The following is a 14,725-nucleotide window of genomic DNA, read 5'->3' as shown; positions in this document are numbered from 1 at the left end:
CTTTCGTTTTGCGCCACACAAATCATTGTAAAGGTTTTTGATATATTAATCACCATATTCTTTAAAACCATAAACTCCCCAAAGGCACTTATCAATATCTGCAGGCCAACCGGGGTCTTGGATAATAAAACAGCGAATTGGCATATAACACTGGTGTAGGATGCCCGGCAACGCAAGGGGCATCCGCTTGTATGGCCTGCTGAAAATTATCTACCCCATTGGCAAAAGGAGAAAATTAAAATGGGGCCAAAACGCAGCCCTGTTGAATGCCTCTCTCGACTTTAAAAGTGGGTGAGCATTCTAACCTGGGATCCATAACAGGCTTTACTAGATAAATTCATATTCAGGCATGCAAGAAAGCTAGCAATTGCTGTTAGAGCAGCAAGGGAGAGCAATGTTCACTATAAGATAGAATGATCCACTAAATCAAAAGCACTACTTAGATCCGCAAAACAAAGATAAAGGGACCCAGGTTTAGTGTGGGTATATTTACCTATCAGCGGATCCAAGTTAATGCATTGCTCTTTGTCCCTTGACCCTTTCTGAAGCCAAACTGTGCTGGGGATAGAACAGAATTCTCCTGTACCCACTCCTCTAGCCTCCTAAATAGAATCTTGCTCATCAATTTTACTGAGGAGTCCAAGAGCAAGATAGGGCGATAATTATTTGGGTCTGGCCTATCACAGTTAATTTCTTTGTCTCTATGATCACTTGTAGACTCCTAGTTTCACAGTTAATTTTATTTCTGATTATGGAACTTGGAAGAGGTGCACATAAAATTATAACAGCAAAAAAAAGAAATATATAAATATATATATACGATAAGATTCTAGTTTACAATTACTTACACATAATAAAATATGATACTCCAGCTTAAAAAACTTTCATTTGACAAAATTCCAACTAGTAGCAGCATGTTATACAGAGCGAAATACAAAGTGACTTTCGTGCCATCAGTGCAGGGGATTAAGAAATATATATCGAAAAATGAATTTATATACCACAAGAGTACAATCAAACAATGCACATGAATAATACATAAAGGATTAAAATCACCCACATAAACAAAACTTTATTAGCCTCTAAAACCTACATACCAATGCACCTTAATAAAAAAAAATGTAAAGCACTTAAAACAATTTAACATTCTATTAGAAAATATTTCATTAGGAGGATTATAAAGTGATTGTAATACTGCTGTGGCTGAGAGGATAGATAACTGTAAACACATTTATTTCAGCCATTTCTGCCGACATAATAAAAAAGCAGGACAAATTAATAATACATGGTTAATATCTTGAAGGCCTTATTTGCACAGTTTACAGCCCGCTGATGAACCATACCATTTACCTAGGAAGGGATTTAAAGGAAGCATTCCCTGCTTCAACAATATGCAGAAATGGTGCACTCCATGCAGCAGATTCACATGGCCAATAGGGACATTGTCGTCTTCACTAAGTTAGCATGAGCACATTGCAGCTTGCCTGTTACTTTTACGCACGTTACTACACGTCTTTATTTTTACAATAATTTCAATGCCCTGCTTTCACATGAGCACTCATCACTGTGTTCACTCTCTGCCTGTTTCTGGGATTTTAACTGAACATTATGTGCAAGGTCGAACAACAATGGCCCTTGTTATTTTGTTCTGGCAAGATCCTGGGTTTTTAGTGGGGTATGAATAGTTGGCACACACTTGGAGAGGGACCTTTCCAGAGAGAAGAGTGAGACAGCAGCTATATGCATATCTACCATTTATAGGCTAATGTATGGGGTCTGCTGACAAATCCCAGAGATCTTCTATTATATAATAATATTTCTTCTTAGCAAGGGGAGGAAGGTTAGGCACTATAGTCTTTTCTCCATTGTCTTTCTATGATGACATCTCCCTTCATGATATATGGACTAACTGCTGTGCTGACTATATTTGTACTATGCATTTTCCTGCTTGTGGTAGCATGTATACTGCATGTTAGGGCATTTAGGTTAAAATAAATATTTTAAACTGTTTTGTATCTCTGTCAGATCCTATTGTGGACAAGTATCAGGGTTTGAGTGAAAGGGTGTGTTTTGTTACAGCGATTCCTGAGAGATCTGGGAGTGTTGTGTTCTGGGGTGTCTGGGGAATCTAATAATGTGCTTCTCTGTGAGTGAGTAGGAGAGCAAGTGAGACACCAGAGGTAGTTGGTCCTGGGTTTGTGGGTACTAAGGTGGGAGGACGACCCAGTCCCTATACACCAAGGTCCCAAATTCCTGCACATAGTTCTGTATTTGTGCAGAATCCCTGCAACAATTTCACGATATATAAGCCTAAACAGGAATCAATAGCCGGATGATAACCCTTTTTTAAAATACACATAACGTGTTGATCTAATGTTCCTAGACCATTTCTGAAGCCAAACTGTGGTGAGGATAGGACAGAATTCTCCTGTACCAACACCACTAGCCTCCTCAATGCAATCCTGCTCATCGATTTTACTGAGGAGTCCATGGAGCAAGATATAGCCATAATTGTTTGGGTCTGACCTATCACGCTTCTTAAAAATTGGTTCCACAATTGAGATGCCCCATGAAGGTGGGATCATCCAGTAGCATCAGCATTTAACACCCTAGTCAAAATAGGTCCCCATAGTTCTCTAACAGTTTTAAATAGATCTATTGGCACCCCCATCAGGTGAAGGGGCCCCTCCACCAGCACTATCATCTGGGCTAAGATCACCTCTTTATTAGAAATATCTAATGGAAGGAGGTTCATCAACACATGTAACTTTACATCACCTTCCATATGTTTACCTAGAAAAATATTTGAGAAGTGATCTACTCATACTTCACAGGGAACAGGCAAGGAGTTAAACTCAGAGGTATAATCATTTTAAAAAAGAGGCATTAACTGTGTCCCAAAATAGTTTAGTATCATTAGATTCTGCAGCTAGAGTCAACCTGTACCATGCCTCATCCTGGAGAGACCTTTTCCTTACAGCAATGGCCTGCTTATATCCGCAACAAAGGGATTTAATTAACATATCCCGGAGGAAGTATGTAGGGCCACCTTCAAGTGCTGGGATGCCAGTGTGCATGAATGGTCAAACCATCCCTTATTTTTAGTTCAAGGCGGGTACACTTTACGAGTCAAGAGTGTGTTAATGGAACATACAATCCAATTAAAATTGTCCAATAGCATATTGGGGGTCACCTCATTGTTTAGGCAATATGTTAATTTTATAGAATTACTAATTAAAATGTTTTGAAATAAACTATTAGGGTCAATTCCTGCCCATTTAAATCGCACCCCATTGGACCTTGTGGGAATGATATTACTAGTTACAGAAGAAATTTAGTTTTTCTTACCCCAGAATAAAAAAGGCAGCATAAAAGGGTTATGATAACTAATTGAAGGCTGAACAACACTGGGGGTATCACACCTACGACTTACAGAGGTAGATACCAATATGTGATTAATAATCGTGGCAACATTTTTTCTCCTAAAGGTAGGGATTTGTTTCCCATTGTCTCCACATTTACAAATCAATATCTGCAAGTCATATTTGGCAATGATTAAATTAAGAGCATCTCTGTACTCATTATGGTAGAAGTGTGTGGAACCCTCCCAGTCCTGGTCAGAGTGTCTACACACAGAAGTTACCAGAAGGGGGTGTTGCAGGGATTCTGCTCATGCACAGAACTATGCACAGGAAACCAGGACCTCAGTGAATTGTGGTGTACCAAAAATTCACCTCAGAACCCAGAACCCCTATCCGACCAGCATCAGTGTCCCATTCGTTATCCGTATTATCTCGGAGGTCCCAATGTATAGACAACCCAGAACAAGCGACTTAGAGTACTCTCAGGAATGGTGGGAATCAGAAATACCTGTTCGTAATTATTCTCATATCAGTCAACAACAAGAGTAAACAAAGACACGGTAAAGTTTAAGGAGTTTATTTTATAAACCTCGTGTCCTAAGATGCAGTACTTTGGCTAACATAAGCAGGCAACCAATTCAAATCAAAACCATCAGCATTGTTACAATACCATAAAAAATGAAAGGAGAGATCATATTACAAATGACAGTGGAATACAGCCACCTGCCTTTCGCTAGTAAACTAATATTATTATACTAATAAAAGGTCTCTAGGCTTGAAGGGGGAACCCCATACCGTAAAGATCAGCTTAGTTGAATCACATCACAGGATCAGGTGTGCTCTGGTCCTGGGAAAGCTCTTCTTCAGAATGTGTGTGTGATGCATGCAGCCTGCAATATTAAAAGCTGTCGACTCTCAGGTATTTGCAGCTGCGTGCATGTTATGGCTAAATAGTGGGCCGATCAACCTGAACTAAAAAACATGCATTGTCTGGCGACCCAGACTGTTTCTTTACACAATGTTCAGACCAATGTCGCAGCTCACTGCTAGGGATGTGAACAGCAGACAGTTCTCATGTGAAGAAAAGGCGAGCAAGCGGTTTTCAAATAATAACATGTAACTGTAGTGTCGTGTGCAAAAGCAGCAAAAGTGGCAAGATGGCTTTCTAACATCTAACGCGGTTATGCTAACTTAGCAATGTATGTATATAAATTACAGCCCTCACTACAGGGGCAAGCCTGTATGTTAAAATATCCTGCCCAAAGTATCACAAAATAAGAGCGGAAAGGACAGAGGAAGACGTCCAGACCAACATCAAGAGCATAGACCACCTTGCTATGTGTAGAATCTCACATGTTATTATGAAAATTGATCAATACCAGGTCAACCCCCCGACCCTGATAGAGAGCCACAACAACTGAGAATGGAGTTCTAGCGTTGATATCTTTTTAACAAGTACAGAAAGCGTATTACAGATAAGAATCTGGAGCCCTCCTTTTGCCCACCCAGCACAAGAGGTGAGAAGAACCCTTCAACATGCATCAAGTTCACGCACCATGTTTCCTGTATGCAGAGGACATCAAAATCAGATATTGTACGTATCCACTCCACACTTTCTATCTTGTTCAGTAGCCCTCCCAAATACCATGATGCAAAATGATAACAGCCATCCATGACCTGATTGGTGGTCCTTCTGACTGAGGCTGTAGAATACAAACACCTAGGGCTAAAATTAACATCATTATCAGCATTGTTAAGATTGTCAGTGCTATCAGGAAGCCTATGATTTTCATTAATATTGCAAAACCCTCCCCAATCGAGTTGGGTTTAGGCACATCCATACCAACATTAGACACATTTCCTCCATCAAAATCATCACTACCTGACCTCACATTAGTACTGCTAAACGTAAGTCAATCATTATATTGTAGGGAGCTCGGTTCCTGAAACCTATTGGTCATAGCCAAAGAAGAATATAAATTGGAATTTTGACCAGACACTCCCTGTATATTGTGATTCAGTTTGGGTGTTGGTTCAGAAGTGCGTAGGTGGCGGTAAAAAAACAAAAACAATGGATAGAGAGCCATTGTTCTAACAAATGGGGAGGACAATGATGATTTAGCCAAAATTTCCCATGTATAACTCGGATGAGAAAAATTAATGATGATGCAATCCCCCTTAAAACGTTTCCTGAGCAGCCCAACCCTTCCCACTCTCCTAGCTAACACAATTTAGTGTGCTCTCTCAGGAGCAAATTAATGATTCGTATTCAACTAATGTACAACTTTGTTCTTCAACATCACTGGGGACTCTCGTTGTTCTGGTTTCAGGTGGGGACATTGACCAAAACTGCCACAAACAGCAAGCTGGCTGCAGATTAATTGTTTAGGAAAGCGATCGATTATGAGGGTCAGCAAGTTTTGATCCATGTTTCTACGGCTGAGAGCCTGGGCGGGAGAAAGTGTTTGCATGATGGTTGTCTGTAACTGTTGGCTGCATAGATGAAGTTCCAGAGGAAGGAGCAGCCCTCAATACACACCCAGATTCAGACCCGGCAGCAGCCAGTCCATATGTGCCACACTCCATAGAAAATGCCCTAGCAGATTGTTGAGGCCCATTAGAATTGGAATTAATAATAAAGTGGTTCTAGCCTAAATTAGTAGTACATGGCTCCACTGTGGTGACGCTGGCACTAGTCATGCTCCTGGTTGCCATACAACAACACAGTAAGGTTACTTTATCAATTTTCTCTTCCAGGTGCTCCAGTTTCTCTCTAAGTGGTAAGACCATATCTTTGGCAGTGTCAGCAAAATTACATAGGGCAGGGTCCCGGAGGGATTCACCCATAAGTACAGTGTGACCGTCAGCCCTGGTGCAAGTCAGCACAGTTAATTTGGTAGGACTTCAAGTGGCAGCCGCCACCCTTTTAGACTTTCTCTTACATTTTGCCGCTGGGGAGAAGACCGATGAAACGGGCCAGAGGTGAGGAAGCTACCACTGGTGCTGTAAGCAACTCCTGTGGGGTACGATTAACTAGGGCCTCCTGATTTTCAAAAGATTAGCTCATTACTAGCGCCTCATTCAGGACAGGCTCCCCGATATTTTCTACAAGTTACGCTAGACCCAGCCATAGACCAGGGATAGGCAGCATTCTGCCAGATCAATCTCTTTGGCGATAACTCCCACAACTCTTTCTTGACAAGAGTCAATGGTAGTACATTTTGTATCTTATACAGCCTTTGGGCCCCCAGCATTGCGCTTACTCATGCTGTCAGAGAATCCAGGAAGATCCCTTAATTTAAGGGTTGAAAACCACCCAATAGAGCATGAGCTAGTAAGGGGCCACTTACTTCCTGAGAAGGATGGATGATCCAGCTGCATACGACGGGGATGATTGACCATGCTAGAGAGTTAAGACAAAGAACTTAGGGCCAAGAGAGTAGGCCCAGCCCAGCCTTGTCCAGCAGCGGATGGGCACAGTCTGGCCTTGTCTTAGCCTGGTCTTCACCCAGGCATGCGTCAGGGTGCGACCCACGCAAGTCCCATGCCGCGGGTAGAGTACATCGCTTTTAGCGCAAAGGAAAGTGTTTCTCCACCTGCTGCGGCTGCATGGCTCACTGGGGGATGAAGTCCGACCCCAATTGGCCTCCGCAACAAAGTAACACAAACTGCAACACTTCAAAGGCACGTCCCGCACCCTGCGAGTAGAGTACAGTGCTTTTAGCGTGAAGGAAAGTGTTTCCCCACCTCCTGCACAGCTTTCTGGGAGATAGAGTCAGGCCCCAATTGGCCTCCACAACAAGGTAACACACCCTGCAACACTTCAAAGGCGTGTCCCACTACCCGGGTAGAGTACAGTGCTCTTAGCACTAAGGAAGGTGTTTCCCTACCAACTGCGGCTGCACGGCTCTTGGGGGTTTGGAGTCCAGCCCTAATTGGCCTCCACAACAAGGTATCACACACACTGCAAGACTTCAAACTCATGCCCTGTTCTGCGGGTAGAGTACAGCGTTTTTAGCATGAATACAAGTGTTTCCCCACCTCCTGTGGCTGCACTGCTCTCTGGGGTTTGGAGTCCGGCCCCAGTTGGCCTCAGCAACAAGGTAACACACACTGCAACACTTCAAAAGCATGTCCCGTGCCGCAGGTAGAGTATGGTGCTTTTAGCGTGAAGGAAAGTGATTCCCCACCTCCTACAACTACACAGCTCTGTGGGAGATGGAGTTCAGCCCTAATTGGCCTCCGCAACAAAGTAACACACACTGCAACACTTTAAACGTGTGTGCATTGTTCATGCTACCTTGCAGTACACATGTCAGTTCTCACCTCCTTGCTATACAATGTTTCCCCATTCAAACACAGCACTAGTTTTATGTGCTCTGCCACACCTACAGTGCACAGCACTACCAGGGGCCCACCAGGCTCACCCCCATGGGGCTTAGTTATGGGAGGCTTACACCACCAGATCGTCCCTTTTTTGAAGCTTTGGTGGCCCAACCCTCTAAATCATATCTATGAGGCCACGCAAAGCCACTCTGCGTGACTTTGCATGGCCTGGTATATATGGAGTAGGACAAAGCAGCGCATGTCTCTGCCTTGCCTTACTGTGCAGCAAGGAAGCATTCCATGGCAATTGTGGTGGTTTCTCCCATGCAGCATAGCAACATCACAAAATAAAATGATGGACAGAGTGTTGAAACCCTTCAAGCACCCACCCACTAGTCACAGATCTGGGTTTAGTCCATCATTATTTTGCTTACCACGATGTTGTTGCTGACCTAGATTTACTTAATCATGCAATCCTGGGGCAGTGCCAAAACATTACGCCTCCCTAGAGTAGGCGTAACAAGGAGAGATATGTTTATTTCTCCTAATTTTTTTTCCTCTTGCCATATGTACTGCAATCTGTAACACACATAGAAAGAGGTAAACGCCTCCCTGGATTCTTTTTGTGCAGGAAGGTGTCCCTTACTGCACTAAAACTATCCTGCTTGCAACAGGGGCACCCATGCACCATGGTACAAGGGTGCCTACATTGGTGCAAGGCAGCAAATTGTGCATCAGCGCAGGCGGAAAGGACAAAAATGCACCATATTTAATAAATACAGTGCATTCCTGCCCTTTCACTTTGGCGTAGGGCAGCGCAGGATGAAGACTTGTGGGGCTGCCCTACACCAATTACTCAAGAAATAAGGCTCCATGTTTTCTTTCCACACACCTGGTCCTTTGGTGTGCATCACTTGCATTCACCCCACCCCCAGAATGTATTGGTACATGAAAGTAATGTAGGAGGTCCCTACCGTGGCAATCGATGCCTATGTGCTCTCACTCCACCTTAGTTGTGACCGCTGCATGCAATGTAGTTTCACGCTATTGACTATACACATGGACCTTCGGATGTTCCTATGTGATGATACATCACATGCCCCATACCTGAGCCTCCTTTCAGGTGAGGAGCTTATCCTCTGACAAGCCCATTCTTTTCCATTGCATCACAGGTCTGATTTGGGTGCACAGGCACAAGTAAGATACACTAGCCACATAGTGCAAGGTGGCCTGCATTGTCACAGTGTGGTTGGGCAGGGTTCAAGTATCCATGCATGATGAGGTCTCTCAATCCATTTTTTTGCTTTGTATTGAGGGACTTGTAGGGGCAAAGGCATGAAAATATGTTGCGTTCGAAAAAAGTGCGAATCGCAAAATTCATCCATTTGCGAATGCATGGTCTTTCCTCATGTATGATAGGCTTAAGGATTCGCAATTTAGGTAATTGAAGTATGTAGTGATTACCTAAATTGTGAATGCAAATAGGAAATCGCAATTTGCGATCCCCTAATGCACATGTAAGAAGCCTTTCCTAAATTAGTATTTAGGAAATGCTATTACCATCAACTTCAAGTTGATGGCAACTATTTGTGAATTATGGAAAATGCTTTTTTCAAAGTGCCATGTTGTGCACACATGCCCCTTAGGCATGTGTGCTCTTTACATATGCACAATTGAAATTATGGCGGTGATCCAGGGGGGCCCTAAGCCCCCGGGCACACTTGGCTTTGCATTTGCTAATTTGCTATAGCGAATTAGGTCATCGCAAATTAGCTAATGCAAAACCATTTGCACCTATGGGCCTAGTTAGTGAATCGCTATTAGTTGATATTAAGGAATCGCTAAAATTTCATTGATTCCTTAATAGATTGCATTCTCCTACTACCAAATAGCAATTCAGTAAAAATCACTAATTGCTAATCGCAAAATCCTACTTTCTTACATGTGGTCCGTAGTTCTGCTGACTCATGTTACACGTTCCACTACTAGTCCTAGTATACAAAGGTGAACCTGACCTGGTACTGCACATCACATATGGAATGGACAAACTTGACGGAGCTGGACTGATCTGGACAACATGTTACTAGGTAGTGTTACTTACATTTATGTGATGTTTAATAGTACATGAGAAAATCCCTACCCTTTCCTTTGCACACAACTCAGGGACATAGCTTGGTGTGCTGCACAGCATCAATTTTTTGCCCATATTACCCCCTTGTTGCCCCTTACCCTGTTGTGGTGTTGGTGGCCCTTGTAGCCAGCACTGTCTCGTCAGGCAATTTCTGCCACCACCTCCCCAGGGATAACAGCTGCCACCTGCTTCCCAGGCTGTCCAGCGACTCCGGGTCTGCGGGTCCTCCTCCTTTAGTCTACATTACTGCCCGCAGGTTTTTGGCCAGTTTCTCCTTCGCCCTACGCTTCTAATCCTGCCAGCGTTTCTTACAGTCTGCACACGCATCAGTTTTCATTCCGACAGCCCTCCTACGGAAGCATCAATTTTTATTTGACGCAACATCTGACCTACGCCATAGTGCAGTGTCTCATAATTATGACGCATCCATGGCGTTTAAAAATGACGTAATGCAGCACAACTTATTCTGACGCATTTTTCGTGTTAGCAGCATTTAAATCTGTTGGCAGTATTTTTTCATGGTTAGTGTAGGACGTATTGGGATTTGTGTGTGGTAAAATTGGTCAGTGGTGTTTCAGGTTGTTATGCAAAATGTTATTTACTAAAATAACTGAATTACTGCAAGTGTATCCAGAGGAATGAAATGGAATGGATTTAAGATATATATGTTTATTCTTGTCATTTGAAAACTGCAATTTCTTATGATATTTTAGAACATCTTTCTTGAAAATTGTCTCAATTTTAACTTGCTTGTGCGCTGATTTTTTTTGTTAACGCTATTAGCTTAAACATTAATAATAAATTGTCTATATAGAAATATTCCTGGCAACAATTAGAAATATACTATATATTATGAGTGGGGTGGTGTTTATGGAACCCAGCGTAAACCCTGTTTGTGAGGGGTCGGAATTATGAGTTGGATGGTATTTACTGGATCCAGTAATTATAGGTACATTAAATATCTCACTGTTGGAAATGGCTCTCTCTGCAGGGTCACCCCCAAACTTTTTGGCTTCCTCCTCCCCTTTTTTCTGACTTTTGTGTTGGCCTTAGGACTCTGAGCACTTTACCACTGCAAACCAGTGCTAAAGTGCATATGCTCTCACCCCTAATTATGGTTTGATTGGCTTATCCACAATTAGTATATTGAATGTACCTATAAGTCCCTATTAGAGTGCACTACATGTGCCCAGGGCCTGTAAATTAAATGCTCCTAGTAAGCCTGCATTGTGTTACAAGGACAACCCCATATGCCCATGGGGATCAGGGTCAGACTCAGTTAGGTATAAACTATAAAAGAGTCCTCCGTGGATCTCTTTTCATGAAGTAGGCACCCTTTTTACTAGTCTGGGAAGACCAACAAACAATGTATTACTCTGTAACCAAGTGGTACGTACACACTTGGGTTGCATATACAACAACACAATTAGACTGGGAACAGTCCTGCCAAGTACCATGCATCAGGCGTTAGACTAACAAACTTCAGTGTGGTGCCCAGCATCACCGCACTGAAATGCATTGTCACGCATAAGCGTAGTGCAGTGGTCTTCAAACGTTTTAATGCCGCCCCCCCCCTCCCCCACCCAAGTGGAAAAGAAAATCACTAGGCCCTCCTCAGAATTTTTCACAATTAGTCTATTACATTGTAACTATTAAAAGTATCCACAGTGCGTGGTCGGGGTTTGGAAGAATAGTTGGAGTCCCTTCCATTTTGACACATACTCCCAGCTAAGATATACATGACAAAAGATGGTAGTGATGGCCTATTACAGAGCTTAGGGGCATATTATCAAGCTAGGCGATAAAATTATCGCCGCTTTAGCGGCAGAAAACTGCCGCTAAAACGGCAGAAAACTGCCGCTAAAACGGCGATAATGGGCTTGATAATATGCTCTATGGAATTCCAATTGAAGCTCATGTTAAATGTGAAGGACATCTAACATGGGCTTCAGTTGGAATTCCATAGAGTGTATTATCAAGCCCATTAGCGCCGTTTTAGCGGCAGTTTTTTGCCTCTAAAGCGGCGATAATGTTATCGCCTGTCTTGATAATATGCCCCTTAATGCTTCTTTTGGTCAGAGCCGGGAGCCCACACAGCATAATGCTTCTTTTGGCCAGAGCTTGGAGCCCCCGTGGGATCACCTGAGGCCTCCCTAGGGGGGCCCGCCCCCCAGTTTAAAGACCCCTGGGTGTTGTCTCAGCTATAACTGAAGCGCTGCCTAAAGCTGAAGTGTGCGGCAGCTGGCAGCGCGCCGCCCCTGGCGTGCTCGCGCTGCTCTCGCAGGCTTGGGCCTCTCTAGTTACTCTGGTTCAATGGATTTTGTTTACAGTATTATATATGTGCTTCACCTACGCACATTTCACTTTGTTATCACTGGCGCTTCGTTTTCAAAATGCATTTACATGTGGACTTTACCTCCTTCACACTTTAAATGTTGTACACAAAGGAGAGAGGATGCGCCATAACAACGTCAGCAGCCGACTTTGACGCTGGGGACAGTGCTTGAGTCTTGGCGGGAGGCTCAACATCCCGTGATTCTGGGCAAATCACTTAATTTCACCATGACTAAAAATCAATGTGTCTGTCAATAATTCCACTGGAGCTCATGTCATTCTGTTTGCAAGGCTGCTAACTTCAATTCTTTAGCAGTATAAAAATCTTAAGTGAAAAAGTGTGGCTAAAATAACAGCTAAAAATACAGCAACTAGAACAGACTGATTTACAGTTCGCAGCAGCGATGGCTCTCCTTACAGCCAAACTAATGTATGTACTCTTTGATATAGGAAGCAGCCTCGTATTCACCGCGCCCCAGCGCGCCTGACACCTTCCTGTAGCACCCAGACCCCGGCAACAGAGGAGTGGGCGCTTTAAAGTCAGAGAAGTCACCAGAGGAGGCCTAGGGGCTTTAAGCCGCACAAAGGTGCCCTTCTACAACCTGCTCTGCCCCTTTTCACACCGTCACCTCCAAACGGACTGTGTTTCTAAAGTATGCTCTGATGAGACATCGTATTGCTTTTTGTCACCGTGTCACCTTTTTTTAAGGATTTTTTAACAACTTGCATTTACATTAACTTATGTTTCGTATGTTTGTTTATAGAGGCAGCCTGTGTCCAATTTTTACCGGTATTTCTTTCCTGTCTGGTTGCAATGCAGCGTCTGCTGCATTTTTTATGGTTTAACCATGTTACCACTGGACCTTCCTACTCTAACTTCCTTTATTTACATTTGGACGACACCTCCACCACATTTTAAGCAAAGGAGAGAGGAGGTGACAAAACAGTTACAGCCACTGACTGCTTCAGAGCTGGAAAATGGGGTTCGAGTCTCGGCGTCAGATCAATATCCTGTGATTCTGAACAAATCACTTAATCACTCCGTTTAAACAATAAATGTGTCCGTCTGTAATGCAACAAGAAAAACATTGTGAGTTATATCTATATTTCTCAGCAATACTTATATTAGTGTAAAGGGAACCAACTGTTTTATCGTGCTTTTTTTAATAAAAGAAGCATTTAGGTTTGGATTTGTAAAAAAATTAAACAGATTTAACTTTGGATATTGAAACATATGGGATGGCAGCAAGAAACAGTGAGCCATCAAATCATCACATAGTGCTGAAAACAGACCAAATATTTGTGACATAAATGGCACTTGACTAGACTGCTTAAAAGGGCGCTGAGACTTCCTTCCCTTACAGAAGTGCCAGTTCCAGAGCTTGAAACTAGAGCGCTCTGCACTAGCGATGGTGTATGCATGTCAACTGAGAGCATTAAGGGTGCGGGCAGAGACTACTGTTCAGCATTATGAGTTCTTAGCACACTGGTTTTGAGAAACATGAAACTTTTTGAATGGACGTTGCGGCATTAGGCCTGATCTAGAATGGCAAGCGGGGAGCAAGTTTTGGATGGAAAGTAAGGAATAGATGGGGTAGGACGGGGTGCTGGTGGTTCTGTATTCCAAGTCAATGAACGTTTGGAGAAATGAATGGGCCTGTCAGCCGTGTCCTCTCTGCAGCATCTCTCCTTGTGGTCGGGTTGGAGACTATAACAGTTTACGGGGAGGGCATTTTCTTTGCTTGTAGTAGGGTCTATGGCAGCCTAAATAGGCCACAAAGCATTCTGTCCTTCACTGCGATTAGTCCGAAATAATTCCTGTTATCTGTCCCACTCCTGCCTACAACAACCCCTGGAACTACTGGGACTGGGAGCCTGCTCTAATTCCAGGGGGCTGGCGGAATAACAGGCATGACCCATGGCAGTGAAAAGCAGCGGCTACAGGCCCACTACCACTAGTAGGATCACCCTTTAACTCTCCCGCAAGTCTGGATTCCATTGAGGGAATTGCTTTAAATAGGTAGGCATAACTGGAACTGAGTACCTGCACTTCTTTCATTTGGAATAGATAGCACCAGCACTTCTCAACTCTTCTACAATTCTTTTAATGGCTGAGTACTGGCACTTTTCAACAGCAAACAAGTACTTCTGCACAGTATAAGGGTCAATTACTTCTTGCTGAATGGCTGTTTCTTTCATTTCTGTCAATCAAGCAATCAGGGTTGGTAAAGCGCAACTACTCATCCGTGATGGTCTCAAGGCACTGGGAAAGGGGGGAACCTCCATTGAGTGCTGGGGTAATCCGAAGAGCCATATCTTGAGGTCTTTCCTGAACTGGGGCAATGTGGGAGATTGACGGAGGTGAAGGGGGAGGTTGTGGCTTGGACATTTTTTGTGAGTTCTCAAGTAAGGTTTTGAAGTAGGTGTATGACAGGGAGGATCCAGAGGCCGAGTGAGCAAAGACTAGCTAAGGCAGGAATCAATGCAGTTGTTTTTCTGCTGGCCCGCCCGGCGACACTACTAAGAGGCTGATAAGAGAATGTTATTAGGGCCTCACATCCTGTTTGGGCCT

The sequence above is a fragment of the Triturus cristatus genome, chromosome 4_1, assembly GCF_964204655.1.
Source record: "Triturus cristatus chromosome 4_1, aTriCri1.1, whole genome shotgun sequence".
Lineage (NCBI taxonomy): Eukaryota > Metazoa > Chordata > Amphibia > Caudata > Salamandridae > Triturus > Triturus cristatus.
The sequence above is the reverse complement of the archived record's forward strand: the minus strand, read 5'-3'. Positions refer to the sequence as shown.